This window comes from Sciurus carolinensis, chromosome 1, assembly GCF_902686445.1.
Source record: "Sciurus carolinensis chromosome 1, mSciCar1.2, whole genome shotgun sequence".
Taxonomy (NCBI): Eukaryota; Metazoa; Chordata; class Mammalia; order Rodentia; family Sciuridae; genus Sciurus; species Sciurus carolinensis.
In genome coordinates, this window is record NC_062213.1 from 62,339,022 (window position 1) to 62,353,873 (window position 14,852).

At 42.1% G+C, this 14,852-nt stretch overlaps 1 non-coding gene across 1 annotated transcript; it reads right to left on the reverse strand.

Moving 5' to 3' along the window:
* Nucleotides 1-13,460: 13,460 nt before the first annotated feature.
* On the reverse strand, nt 13,461-13,533 carry Trnaa-cgc (transfer RNA alanine (anticodon CGC)). The gene has a single exon. It is a non-coding gene; the product is annotated as a tRNA-Ala (tRNA).
* Nucleotides 13,534-14,852: the final 1,319 nt, after the last annotated feature.

Sequence of the window (14,852 nt, forward strand, 5' to 3'; positions counted from 1 at the left end):
CAGGATCCAAAGAACTAAACACACATGGGAACTGGAATGGGGCACAGTTAGGAGCCAGGCATTCTCTGTCTGATCACAGTCTCAGGTTCACACTTCAGGGTTTTGAGAGAAAGTTGATTGGGGACTGGCCAGTGGGTCAGACCTCCACTCCTTGTCAGTGGGCATGTGCTGGAGTTGGGCTCATATCCATCCATGGCCACCTAAGCTCATTTCTTTAGCAAAGACTTGGGTGGGGTCATAGTGGGATGGGGTGGTCAGCTACAATTGCCTCACACAGGCATTGCTACTCAAAACATTGTCACCTCCACAAGTCATTCAGATTTAGGGACTTTGTGGACCTCACATCTTTACTTTTACTTTTTTCTGATCTGATAGAAGCCATGGGACTTTGAATTGAGTCTGGATGTTCTGAGCCTGTTATCTACAACTTGACATTAGTGAACATTCTTTCGACCTCGACTGGGTCAGCTCTTACAGGATCTTTCCTCTGGTTCAATGTGAGTGTCCATCTCTCTCTTCAAAGTTCTTCTCTTAGGAAGGAAGGACTGTATAGAGGGAAAAGAGGAGTTGGGGGGGGGATGGGAAAAAAATTACAGAATGAATCAAACAACATTACCCTATGTAAATTTATGATTACACAAATAGTGTGCCTTGACTCCATGTACAAACAGAGAAACAACATGTATCCCATTTGTTTACAATAAAAAAAAAAAGTTCTTTCTCTTATTTCTACAGCAGCAGGCCTGCCTCATGTTCTGCATGGATTAGTATAAAATACATAGTTTCTTCTACTTTAGGATAATCCTGAAAATCATTTTCCAATTAATTGTTCCAAAGTACCATTGTCATTGTATTGTTCCTCTCTTGAGAACGTGCTATGGCTCCCTATTGGTTTTCTGGGCTGGAAAAATGAATGTATCTGTATCTTGTATTTGGTTATAATATACAATATCAGTCTTGTAGGGCTGGTCAGGGCTAGAGACAATTTCCAAAAGTATCTGGAATGCTGCCTGGCAAGGTATATTATAAATGTACAATAAAAGTAAATATTTATACCTCAGATTTTGGCAATGTTTCCTGAGTCTACATCCTTCCCATAGAAATCCCAAAGTCTTTAAAAATGTGCCCGTGTTTTCCCTGGACCCTCCCCAGTCCTTTAGGCCAGTCTGACCTCAGCACATGCTCAGTAAGGCTTGTGCAGGGACACTGAAAAATGATGTCTGGCACTGAGGAGATGCAGATCTGGCCCTACAGTCTTGAAACAGTTCATTCCCCACGTGCTCATCTCTTTGTAATCCCTGATGCTCACCTAGGTGGGAGCCTACTGTTTGCCTGCACCTTCAAGTTGTCTCCTAGATTTCTAGGCTGCAGTTTTCTTGAACCTGCTGAAGATGCTTCTATGATAAGTTCCTAGGCTTGTCACCCAGGGGTGAGAACTTATGGACCCTATAGCTTTCTTCCATGAGACCGAATTAGGAAACTGCATGTGAGAGATTAACAAATAGTCAGTAAAACAGATGACTCTGAGTTTCTGAGTTTTCATCCATGGATCTCCACTGTGGCCTGGCACGCTGGGTACCAGCGTGTGTTCATTACCCTTTTTTGGTTACAAGGAGCAAAAGTGCACTTGCTTGATGTGAATGATCCAGGCTAAAGTCTTCACTTTGGAGCATGGCATTCAAGACTATAGGCCTAGCTTCTCTGGGGTTCCACTTCTTTCTCCCATACCTGCACTTCCCTCAGTAACCACAGCACACACTTATACACCTACCCATACTGTGTGTATCTAGATTTGTTATGGTCTAACCATGTCCAACTTTTGCAGTCCCCTTTGTTAATCGTACTTTCCCTTGTGTGGACTCTCCTGAGGACTTTTCCCCAGTCTTCTGATTGACTCCAACTCACTGTTTGGGATTCAGTGTTAGGTCTTTTAGGGAAACCTTGCCCCACCCTCCAGCACTGACTCAGAAGCCTCTGTCATGCACCCATAGCATATGGATCCACCCAACAAGCTCGCCACACCGTTTGCTCCCTAATGGTTGATGTCTCATTTTCTTCATTGGATGGCGAAATGCTGGGGCTATATTTTATGCACAGTAGTGTTATCGTAATTTGTTGGAGCTCAAAATTTTTTTGAATGAATGCATTTCCCCCCCAAATGGGTTCCTGTTGCAGAAGGAGTGAAATGAAATTAAGAACATGAGCTTTAGTGCTTTGAACCCCAGCTCTGCCACTTACGAGCCTAATAACTTTAACCTCCTGGAGCCCTGCATAGATTTTTGGGAGGAAGGATGGCAGGAATTGCTTCTCTCTTGGCTCAAGATCCACCGGACCTGTGTCCACAGATGGCCACCATCAAGGGACTACACTGAGCTGCCAGGCTCAGCAGAGCAGGTCACCAAACAGAGGAACAAGAATTTCTTCTCACTGGCAAACCTTTGCAGTTTAAATAGGGCTATTGAATAGCTGATTATCCCATGATGCCTTGACTCTTGGCGCTTTCCGATTGGCTGGCCTACAGAGAATAAGGTTTAAACTCTGTGATGTTGAGTGTTTCAAAAAGAGAGCACTAAGAATCTGCTTACGTGCTGAAATAGGCCTGTGCTATAACCCTTAGTCCCAACTCCCTTGTTTTTTGGAAGAATGTTAGATCTTTCCTATTTGAATCCTCTTAGTGATTTGTTTTGCCATAGAAACATTAACTGGTCTAAGACAAATAGTGTCCCAGAGATTTTATTTTTTCTAACATCAATAATATGCAATTTTCTAAGGACGATGTGCTAAATCCATCACCTGAAGAATTTGTACTCTGGACAAGATACAGTGGAACTCAATTGTCACCATCCCCTTGCTTCCTATGTCTGTTGCCCGAATGTGTCAAACTGGGAACTATGTGAGGGATTTCGGTTATTGATTTCAAGCCCATTGTCTTTCAAGTTTAATGCTGGCTTGCTTGGCCACCATGGCCAGGAACTTTGAATAGAAAAAAAAAGGCGAGGTGGATTATTGTCCTCCGAGCGCCCCTCAAAGGCAAGCCTGGCTTTTGATTGGGTTTTTATGTGGATACTCTTTCCCTATTATGGTGTTCGATACCCCTTGCCCTGCATGCCAGAGCTGAGTTATTGGTGGGGGAGTGATTACTTGCCTTCTGGGAATAAGCTTTTAATCACCTACAAAGAGTAGTTGGCCTCCTCTAAAAATACTTCAATAAAGTGGGATTCAGCCCTTGTCAGCCCAGGTTTCCTTGTGCCAAGATGTGTTGAAGCCAGAAACAGAGGTCAAAAAGTTACTAAGTACTGACCCAGCTTGCTGGCTGGCTGATTTGACATATCCTTATTAAAATATAGGTGAATGTTGGCTAGCTTCTTTCTCATTATTATAAATACTGTCGCATCCATTTTCATTCCTTTCTTCTCTGCCTGGGTTTGCCAGTCCGGCTGTGAGGGAGGATGGGCAGGCTGAACACAGCAATTCAGCTGTCGGCTCATTAGAGGGATTCCCGGTGTCTCAGATGATTAGGGCTGATGATGCACATCAAAGCGATGGTGTTCTGAGATCATCCTGGGAGCTGACTGGATACATCAGGACAGTCAAGTCTATAAACCCTCCCCTCCAGCTGTTCTGAGAGGGCCTCCGTTGACTACTGAGCTTCGTGTCCACTAGATGGCACAGTGACATAGGTACACTCCATGAACCTCCTGGGTTCCTACAGATCCCTGTCCTGACTCGATCTTTCATGAACAAAACCTGGGGCCTCATGGAAGCAGGGAGCTGAGGACAGGCTCACAGAAGCTCTCTGAGTTGGATCTGTTTCTCTAAATCTCCATAGACATATTGTAAAATTGCATGGAGTTTGCAAAACCCTGGGCAATAATAAAAAATAACCCTTGAGTAGATAGGAAGAATACCATTTAAATTGGATCTAACCACCTCTGATACTTAGAAAATATATTCTACCATTTGGGGCAAAATGTATGCCTTCAATAACATTTATGTTATGCTTCCTGTAGCTTTCTTGTGCTTTATCTGCATTAATTCATTTAATTAATTCATTTAATTAATTCATTTAACCCTTATAATAACCTATGGAGTAAGTGCTATTAATATATACCTGTCTGTCAATATGTATGGAGGATTGTTTCCAGAACCCCCACAGATACCAAAATCCACAGGTGCTCAATCCAAGCTGCACCATTTGCATATAACCCACACACATCTTCCCCTGTACTTTAAATAATCTCTAGATTACTTAACACATCTAATACAGTGTAAATACTATGTAAATTGTTATACTATATTGTTTAGGCACTAAAGACAAGGAGGAAAGTCTGCATATGTTCAAAGTAGAGTCAATTTTCAAAAAAATATTTTTAATCCCTTGTTGATTGCATCTGAGGATGCAGAGCCTGGATATGAAGAGTTGACTGTACTAATTTTACAGATAGGAAAATTGAGTTCTAGAGTAGTTAAGTTATTAGTCCAAAATCACAGAGCCAGTGAGTGCTGGAGCTGAGTCTCAAACCTTTGGAGTTTGGCTCCTAACTCCCTGCTGTAAATGACTGTGCTAAAATACAGAAGTCTGGGGAGTTCTGTGTGGATGCAGAAGAAACCTTTTTGCTTCTTTATTACAAAGGGAGAAGCTTATAGCCAGATACAGTGGCACATGACTGTAATATCAGTGGCTCAGGAGGCTGAGGCAAGTTTGAAACCAGCCTCAGAAACTTAGTGAGGCCCTAAGCAACCTAGCAAGACCCTACTTCAAAATAAAAAGGACTGGAATGTGGCTCAGTGGTACAGTGCCCCTAGGTTAAATTCCTGATACCAAAAAAAAAAAAAAAAAAAAAAAAAAGGAAAAGGAAAAAATTTAGGTGTCAGATAATAGCCCCCACTGACTTGCTTTATAGTATCATACTGGGATGTTGGCACTTTATGTCAGTATTGTCAGAATCCTCCATTCCAGTGCTACAGCAAATGTCACTATCATTGTAGAAGTAATAATGCTGTGATAGCATCATTTCCCCCTCGATTTTAGAAGAATGTTTTTTTAAAAAAATCTGCCTTATTGATTCTTGTTCTGATTTTCATTTACAGAAAGGAAAATTAATGTACTAAGTCATTTATTCACTTAAGGATACATTGGTGATGGCTGGAGAACTTACTCAGATAGCCACTCTTTCACCTTCCATTTATTCATATTTACAGGACATAGGCAGTGTGCGTGACCCTGAGGACAGAGAACTCGGGTCAGCCTTTGCTTCACTTTCAGTTTGCTAGAGGAGGCATACACTAAAAACAGTGCCATTGGGGCTATAAGGGGGCTTTAACTCAAAGCAGGGGCTGCCTAACTCAGCTCAGGGGTCAGGGCAACCTTCATAGCAGGCAAGATCCTTGGACTGGGTCCCCAGGTAAACACAGGGAAAAGGAACATAGAACATCCAAAATGGTGGAGTTTGGAATGGTGGTTGAGTTTGGCTGAGAGAACTGTGAATGATAAACCTGGAAGATTCATAATGGCCAGTACCAGAGGTCTCTGTTTCCTAGGTTTTATTCTATAGTCAAAAGAAATTCATAGTGGGATTTTCTAAAAGAAGTAATATCATTAGATTCGTGTTTAGGAAGAGGACTCTGGTCTGAAGGGAGGACTATGTCAGGCCAGGAGGGCAGCAGCTACACTGGATGCCAAGTCCAGATGAACTAAGGCAATCAGGGTGGGGATGCAGAGTGGAATGAGGGAAGGAGATTTAGGGAAATTTCAGGACCTTTATGTCTGTGGATATGAATTACTTACATCTAGCTTTATCCCACAAAATATTTGGGGTAGCATCACTGGGTTTGACAACCAGATGAATACAGGTACAGAGGGTGAGGAAAGCACCCAGCCACACACACCCTTTCCTGCTTGGATAACTGGGAAGATGGTTCGCCTTAATCTGTACAGGAAATAAAGGGAAAGGAGTCCATGCTCGGAAAAATATCCAAGTTTTAATTTCCAACGTTAAGACTGAAGTGTTGTGGACAATCAAGTGGCTATAAGGATTTGTATGTTGTGAGAAAAGTCAAAGTTGGAAATGTAGAATTTGGAATCCTTACAACATTGTTGCAGGCTGAGATTATGAGGGTAGATGTCAAGAGAGCCTCTGATAAATGCATGAAACATGGAGTCATTTCCAATTATTTGGCAGTTTAGTATCTCATAGACCTGACTGCATTATTTTTCACTTTTTATCAAAAGTTATAACACCATCCAGACAGCTTCAGTGCACTAGCCAGGCATGATGGCACAGCCTGTAATCACAGTGACTCGGGAGGCTGAGGCAGGAGGAAAGCAAGCTAGAAGCCATCCCTGGCAACCTCAAAATTAAAAATAAAAAGGGCTGGGAAGGTAGCTCTGGATTAGAGCAGCCCTGGGTTCAGGACCCAGTAACAAACAAACAAACAAAAACCCCAAAATGAAAACAACAACAACAACAAAACCAGTAGAACTCAGTAAAGAACACAAGGTTTCTTTCAGTCTTCTTTTTCTTGTTCCCCAGAAACCATGCACATTTTACACTCGGCATGGAGGGAAAAGACCTTGAGATCCTAGGCAGATCACAGGTGGATTCTAGCCAAGTCTCCTCCCTCCAGCACCCGAATAATTCTGGCTTCTTGAAGGATTGGAGAGAGCCTGTTTCACTGGCAGGTGAAGAAATGGAGAGGACTGGAGCCAGCGCAGGCTTGTATTTATTTTAAAACTACATAAATGTTTAAAATATGATATGTAAACTTGCTGTCAGACCACTTTTCAGTTTAAGGAGCCTTGACAGTTCGCCATTAAGTTTCTCTGGGCAGAGGAGGCTTTCTGGGTGTTCCTGGCGGGGGTGGGGGGGACAGTGAAAAGGTTGCTTTCTAGAAGGTAGACTGCTAGTCATCTGTTCTCAGCTTTGGGAAATTCAAGGCATCAAAGGCAGCTGTGCCAGCACGTCACTGAAATTGAATAGGAGAAGGCTTGTTCTTCCATTGTCAGGGCTTTTGTCCTGGCAACCAGTTCTGGAATTCCACTGGCTTACAACAGACCTTCATTTCTCCATCATACTACTTGAGAGAAGGATGACCACAGCTCTGCTCAGGATCATGGACTGACTCAGTTTGCTTCTTGCAGCTTCTTGTTCTGGAACTCAGGTTATGGGAGCAGCCCCCACCTGCAACAGGCAGCCTGGTTGCCAGAGCAGAAGTGTACAAGGTCCACCCAAGCCACACAATCGCATTTCAGTCTTCTCCTCTGGTGTGCCTGTAACATGCCCACCTGCATCCCTTTGGCCACAGCAGGTAACATGACCAAGTCCAAAGTCATAGGGGTCAAGAATATGCTATGGGGAAGGAGAAAGTAGGTCCTCAAGCATAGTAATGCCATCCACCATTATTCATTCATTCCATGAGTATTTGTTGAAGGCTAACTATGTGCCAGTCTTGTGCTAGAAATTGATCTACAGAAATAGATCTCTTCCCTGTCTTCACAGAGCTTATAATCCAACATGGGACACAAATGACCCAAATGGCAGTTATAAGGAAGGCTGAACCTAGATCCAGATTTCAGAACTCTTATAAGGGTCTGGAGGCAGCAGAGCATGGAATGACCACCATGAACATTTAGGGATAAATTTCAGACTGTCACCCTCTCAAGGTCTGAAAAAAATCTTCCCATGGAAGAATGGGAAACAGTGGGAGGATTCTGTCCTTGAAAATTATACTCAGGTTCCTGGTCTCCTGGGACTTCTTATGGCCTGCTTTGCTGGAGTAGGGGTCAGGCCTGTCATGCTATCTTCTCCTTGACATCCACTATTCTACCTGCCACCTGCAAACTTGGCCCCATTCCAGTTCCCAGTTTGGTCATGTCCTAAAATCAGTAAGAACACAAACAGATTCAGCTCTCAATTTGGGAGCTGAGGATCAAGTTACCTTTGGGTATATGTATCTCCATGACCAGCTGCCCCACTTTTGAAAACAGGATTTCTGCTGCATTCCCAAGTTTCCTCTGTAACTTCCCACACTCCTCTACTGCCCTGACCAAATCTCCCCAAACTCTCCCCACCACCAGTGATATCCTTTACACTTCTTCGGTGTCTAGTTTCAGGGTTAATAAACTCCATCACTCCCAGTACATTTTCTCAGGGGGCTGTCACTCACAAGGCTCTTCCCTGGGGATGCCCTTCTCCTCCAGCCATCTTGAACTCAAGACCAGGAGACTTCCATTCCCAGTATGATACACTGCACTCCCTTGAAAGGAGAAACTCTTGGCTATATATATATGTGTGTGTGTGTGTGTGAGTGTGTGTGTGTATGACCCCACTAGTGTTCAGGGAAACACCTGGCAGAAGGTGTCTGTCTCTGTGTTCTAAACTCACTGCTTAGTATCAAGAGGTGGATCCATGCTGGACATCCTGGTATACATTGTAATCCCAGGGACTCAAGAGACTGAGGTAGGAGGATCACAAGTTCAAATCTCAGCAACTTGGTGAGGCCTTAACCATCTTAGCAAGACCCTGTCTCAAAATAGAAAAAAGGGCTGAATGTGGCTCAGTGGTAAAGCATCCCTGGGCTCAATCCCGGTACCAAACTAACAAAAAAAAGTGGGAGGTGAGTCCATGCTGATGAGCTGATGATGGCCAGGGAGGGGACCGTGTGAAGTATGGCAGACTGAGAGTTTCTGTGAATGACTGGTTCACTTAGTTCTTGACATTAAGAATGGTGACCATGAACATCAAGGTCCAAGGTCACAGGTGAATAAAAATACACATAGAGGTTCTAGAGAAGTTTACACAGGGCCTAGCTAAGGCTGAAAGCCAGCCAACCAAGTGGGGAAATAGTCCTGTCTGCAAGGCTTTACTAAGATTTATTTGGAAAGTTATGGTCTTTCCCAAAATGAATCCACAGATTGCCTTACACTGATTACAAGAAGAACCTTGCAGTCTTTATTAACAGTCATCATTGGATCCCCTCTCTCCTTAAGGAGATTAATTAGGTAAATTTCATTACAGTAACACCAACTTTCTTGGAAAGAAATGATCCAACTTGAGAATGACTTTGAGTTTATATTTGGAAACGAAGCAATGTTAATGTTTACAGTGGAGAATGTGAAATGTTAGGTTTTAATAGATGTTGATGTCATTCTTGGCATCCTGCAAATGATATAAACTACTCTGTGAAGAGGTAACACATTGTTAAACGTAACCAAAACGCAAAGAAAGAAGTGAAATGTACACACACACTGTTCAACCCTGCCTCCCACTTACCCACCCCACGTTCACCATCTGAGCTGAACCAGAGAATGGCTGTCCTCGTGCTCACATCTATCATAGATGTCTAGATAGAGATAGGGAGGCAACTCTAGTACTGATGCTCTAGGATTTTCAAAGCAGGTGGGGGCAAAAAGGCCAAGGTCAGAGAGTACTGGTTATGCCAATTCCTATCTGACCTTGGAACATCACTCTGGACCTCAGAGTCCAGAAACTGGACCTCAGTTTCTCCAGGTGTAAATTAAGAAGTCTAGACTTGTTGACTTCCTATGATCAGCATAAAACTCTGCTCAGAGAATAATTTCCCTGCCATTTGGGTAGATTGTCTAAAATGGTGTCTTTCAACAACTTCCATTCTATCCCTGAGGGAATCTGGAAGTCTTGGGGAACTGACTCCTTAAACACGCTCAGGTGAGTCTCTGGCCTCAGTGACAGTCAGGGGCTTGAACAGTTCTGAGACTTCCTCAGAGACAGAACTGTGTAAAAACTCACTCTTTGGACCCTCTCCTCCTCTCCTCTCTGTCCTCCTCTTACCTGGACAGTTTTCAAAGAGTCCCACTCTATGTTTTCTTATTCTGTCATTATTTCAGGGTGGACAGGCAAGATTCTTAAGCAGAATTGCTAAATGAAGCCCTAATGTGTTAGGTAAATTGAAATTAGGTCACAGTGTAGAATTTTTTCCACTGTTCTGGGGAGAGTGTCTCCTCAAATCAATCCTTACAGCAACCTCAGATAATTGGACTACTTTGGTAACAGTTGACAAGTCCCAGAATGACCTGTACATCTCTTCTCCCCTAATAGTTAATTTGGTCTTCTCTGGGGTTCGTAAGACCCAGTCAACACTTAGTATCCTCTATACCACAAGGTGACCCTAGTTCTAAACTGAACTTTCCACTTAAGAAGTTACAGGGTAAGGACAGATGCAGTAGCATACGTTTGTAATGCTGGCTATTTAGGAGGCTGAGACAGAGGATTTCAAGTTTGAGGACTGCCTGGTCAACTTGGCTAAACCTGTCTCAAAGTTTAATAAAAGAAAAAAGAAAAAGAACAGGGTGGGCATGGGGAGAAGGCTGAGGGTGTAGTTTCAGTGGTAGAGCACTTGCCTGGATGTGCAAGGCTCTAGATTAAAAAAAATAGTTACAGGGTACATCTCTGAGGTCTTTCAACCACCTTTAATTTAAAGTGTTGTATGGATGAGACTTGAACCACCAAAGGCATATTTAAGACTCCAAGGGCCTCAGAACTGATTGGCTCCAGCCCGGAGAGTCAGGGGATCCTGGCACGCTTTAGGAAGTCTGGGCCTTCCAAGGAAGCAGGAATGTTGGGCATTTTTACACTGACTGCACACGCCCTCAAAACACTGTGCTCTGTTATGGTCTCAACAATTTAGGAGTGATAGGAAAAAACAACATGTAAGCTCAAAGGTGATCCTTGAAGATGATGAATAGATTAGAAAGTTTTATTTTTGCTTGAAGATGGAAAATCTGGGGTGAGTGCACTTTAGGGAGGATTGGTAATAATCTTCAAACACACAGAGGTTATTTTACAAAGGCTGGAGGCCATTTGCCCTCCAAAGGAGGGAACAGGGAGAGGAAGGCACACACTTGTGGCCAAAGGTGACCTCAAAGAGTGGGGTGGGAAGAGGGCGGCTATCCTGACAGTCAGAGTGGCCGGACCCTGGAATGAGTTTAAGGAAGTCGTAAGACGACCTGCCCTGGCACCCGCGTAGGCAGGCGGCATTCTCTTCTTGCTAGTGAGGTTTATGAGTTGAGTTCCCTGACAGGAGTGGGGGGACCAGATCAGACATAACCATTAGCACTTGCCCTGGCAGTTCTAACTTTTCACTCAAAGCCAAATAAAATCCACCCACAGATTTATAGAAAACAGCATCAAGAGAGCAAGAATGTCAGAGAACAAGGAAAATATTTTAACTGTCAGCGCCTGGCATTGTGACCGCGAAAGCTAGGATACGGGGCTGGTGCCCTGGAGCATGCCAATGCCCAGCGTGCTTCCCTCCCCACATCTGAAACTATTTACAAGATTGATCTAACTGTTCTTTCCAGTTTCCAGGATTCCAGACTCATATTAGTGCTTTTTTAAATGAGTGTTTTTGAAAAATAAATAAATAAAAGGAGTGTTTTGAATTTGCCTATGAACTATATAGAAACGAATCACTCTTTCTGTTTCATTGGTCACTCTGGAAATGAAAAAAGAAGCAGCAAGAATTGGTCAGCAGTGAGGTTTGATCTTGCTGAGTTGCCTGACTTGCAAAATGGATAATGAGTTTTCATGTGTTTCTTTGTGTGTGCAAATAACAAATGATGCTACTTTAAACTGTGTTTCTTATTGTAGGGTTGGCTCTTAGCAGCTTGCATTGTGGGTCACACAACAATGCGTGGTGGAATAGGCAATGAATCAAAGCTCTTTGGTATGTGTACAATCACCCTTCTGCATCTAGGATTCATGGGAGATTGGTCCCAGGTCCCCCACAAATGCTTAAATTCATGGATATTCAAGTCCTTCATATAAAGTGATGTAGATATGCTTGTAACCTATGCTCATCCTCCTGTGTACTTTAAATCATCTTTAAATTGCTTACAATACCTAATACAATGTATATGATAAATAGTGGTTATACTACGTTGCTTCAGGGATGATGAGAACAGATACATCTATACTGTATCTGTTCAGTATAGATGTAACTTTTTTTTTTTCCTGAATATTTTCAATCTGTGATTGGCTGAGTCTGCAGATGCAGGACCCACAGATGCAAATAGCTGACCATACTTGCCTCATCTTCGTCCCTAGGAACTACACAATCCTAGATATTTACCTTTCAGAGTTCTGGCTTCCCCATCTATATGCTAAGGCCTTTAGAAAAGATCTAAAAGCCAGTCAATTGTCATTAAATATTTCTTTCCACCTGTACTTTGATATTAATATTTTTCATTACATTAGCACCTTTTTAACTACATAAATTTATTTAAGAGGTAATTTATATCTTACCATACAAAAGCTACACCGCTTTCCTTAAATAAAAAAGCAAATGCAAAAGTAAGTTCAATGAAAACATAACTGTGTTATTAAGTTCTAGCTGGTAACTGCTGCTTGCCAAAGGTTCTGAGCCTGAGGCTTGTGTTCTCTTTATTAAAAGGAGAGATTAGCAGTGTTAGAAATGTGTTAAAGATATATTAGTCCCAAACTGATACTTTCTCTTTGACATAATCATGAGTTGAAAGAAACTTGAAAGACAGGCTAACTCTTTCACGAGAATTTTTTTGTTGTTTTGAAATGATTTCAAACTTATAGAAAACTTGTAAATACTGTATAAAAGAACTCCAGTATTTACCTGAATTTATCAGGGAGTTTTGTTTTGTTTTGTTTTCTCAACTGTAAACCCAAATGAGCCAGCCTTTGCAGCAGTTAGGGTCAAGTTTCTGGACCAGAGATGGACAAACAGCCATGAAGCCAGGAATCCATGGCCAGTGGTAATAAGCCAAAGCTTGGGTGCTGGGACTCAGACGGAGGAGGGTTTGCCCACTCTGTCCACAGTTCCCCTCAACCAGTTGTGTGCCCTTAAATACAACTTAGGTTTATAAACCAGGATACGTTTCAGAATCCTGATCACCTAAGATTGGGTTAGTTTTTTGTTTTTATCAGGTACAGCATGTTGTTTGGAGATATGAACCAATTGTAGAATCGCTAAACTGAGCTAAATAATATATGCATTACCTTGCATACCTGTCATTATTTCCGGGTGACACCACTTAAAATCTGAATAGTTTTCAAGAATTGAATACATTGTTGTCAACTCTAGTGACTGTGCTACACAACAGGTCTCTTGAATTTATTCCTTCTATTTTTGTATCCTTTGACCAATGTATCTCAAACTCCCCTCCCCAGCCCTTGGTAACCACTGTTCCCTACGCCTTTGAATTTAACTTTTTTAGATTCCACGTGTAGGTGAGATCACGCCATATTTGTCCTTTTATGCCTGACTTATGTCACTAAACATTGTATGCTTCAGGTTGCTTAGTATTGTTCCAAATGACAGAATTTCTGTCTTTGTTTAGATTGAATAGTATTTAATTATATATACACCACATTTTTTCATCCATTCATCAGTTGATCAGTTGATGGACACTTAGGTTGGTTCCATTTCTTGGCTTTTTTTTTTTTTTTTTTTGGCGGTACTGGGGATTGAACCCAGGGCCTTGTGCTTGCGAGGCAAACACTCTACCAACTGAGCTATATCCCCAGCCCACCCATTTCTTGGCTATTATGAATAGTGCTGCAGTGAACATGGCAGTGCAGATATCTCTCAACGTACTGATTTCATTTCCTTTGAATATCTATCCAGAAGTGGAACTGCTGGGTCATATGGTAGGTTTTTTTTCCCCCCAGAGTTGGGAATTCAACCCAGGACCTCATGCACGGTAGGCAAGCACTTTACCACTGAGCCACATCCCCAGCTATTTTAGTCAGCTTTTTTGTTGTTGTGACAAGAAGACCCGATGAGAAAAATTAGAGGAAGAAAAGTTTATTTGGGATTCATGGTTTCAGAGGTTCAGTTCATGGTTGGCCAACTTGATAGCTATGAACCCAAGGTGAGGCAGAACATCATTCAGAAGCGCATGACAGAGGGAAGCAGCTCAGGACTTGGCATCAAGGAAGCAGAGAAAGCTCCATTCACCAGGGACAAAATATATAACCCAAAGTATGCATCCAGTGACCTACTTCCTCCAACCACACCCTATCTGCCTACAGTTACCATCCAGTTAATCCATACCAGTGGATTAAGCCATTGATTAGGTTAGAGCTCTCATAATCTAATCATTTTGCTTCTGAACATTCTTGCATTGTCGCACACATGAGCTTCTGGGGAACACTCATATCCAAACCATAACCCAAACCCTGGTAGTTCTAATTCTAGTTTCTTGAGGCACTTCCATACTCTTTTCCATAATGACTGTGCTAATTAATATTCCCGCTAATGAATTTATCAGTTTCAAATACTGACCACATTTGCCTTACCGTTCTCTATCTCTCTCCTTATATGTATTTTCTGAATAATTAGTGGTTGCCTATACCATGCCCTTAACACCCAGGTATGCATTTCCTAAGAACATGGATATCTTCTTTTATAATCATAGTGTAATTATCATACTGAAGAATTTTAACATTGTGCAATACTTCCATCTGACTGCAGTCTATAATTCTATTTGGTCAATTGACTCAAGAAGGAATGTCATTTATAGCATTTTTTTCCTGGCACAGGAACAAGTTCAGATAATGTTTTTTATTTAATGGTCCCATCTCTTAGTCTTTTAAATGTGAACCTTTCCTCAGACTTTCTTTGTCTTTCATGATGTTGACATTTTTTTTGAAGAATGCAGGTTGGATATTTTAAAGACAGACTAAATTCCTGGTTGTCTGATGTTGTATCCTGATTAGATTCAGGAAAGACTGGCTTACTTCTCATTCAGTGCTATTTCATGCTGTGTCCATATTCTGATGGAATCCTTTCTTCTATATTGGTGAGAATCATCCCACTCTCAGTAGACACAGAAAGAAAGC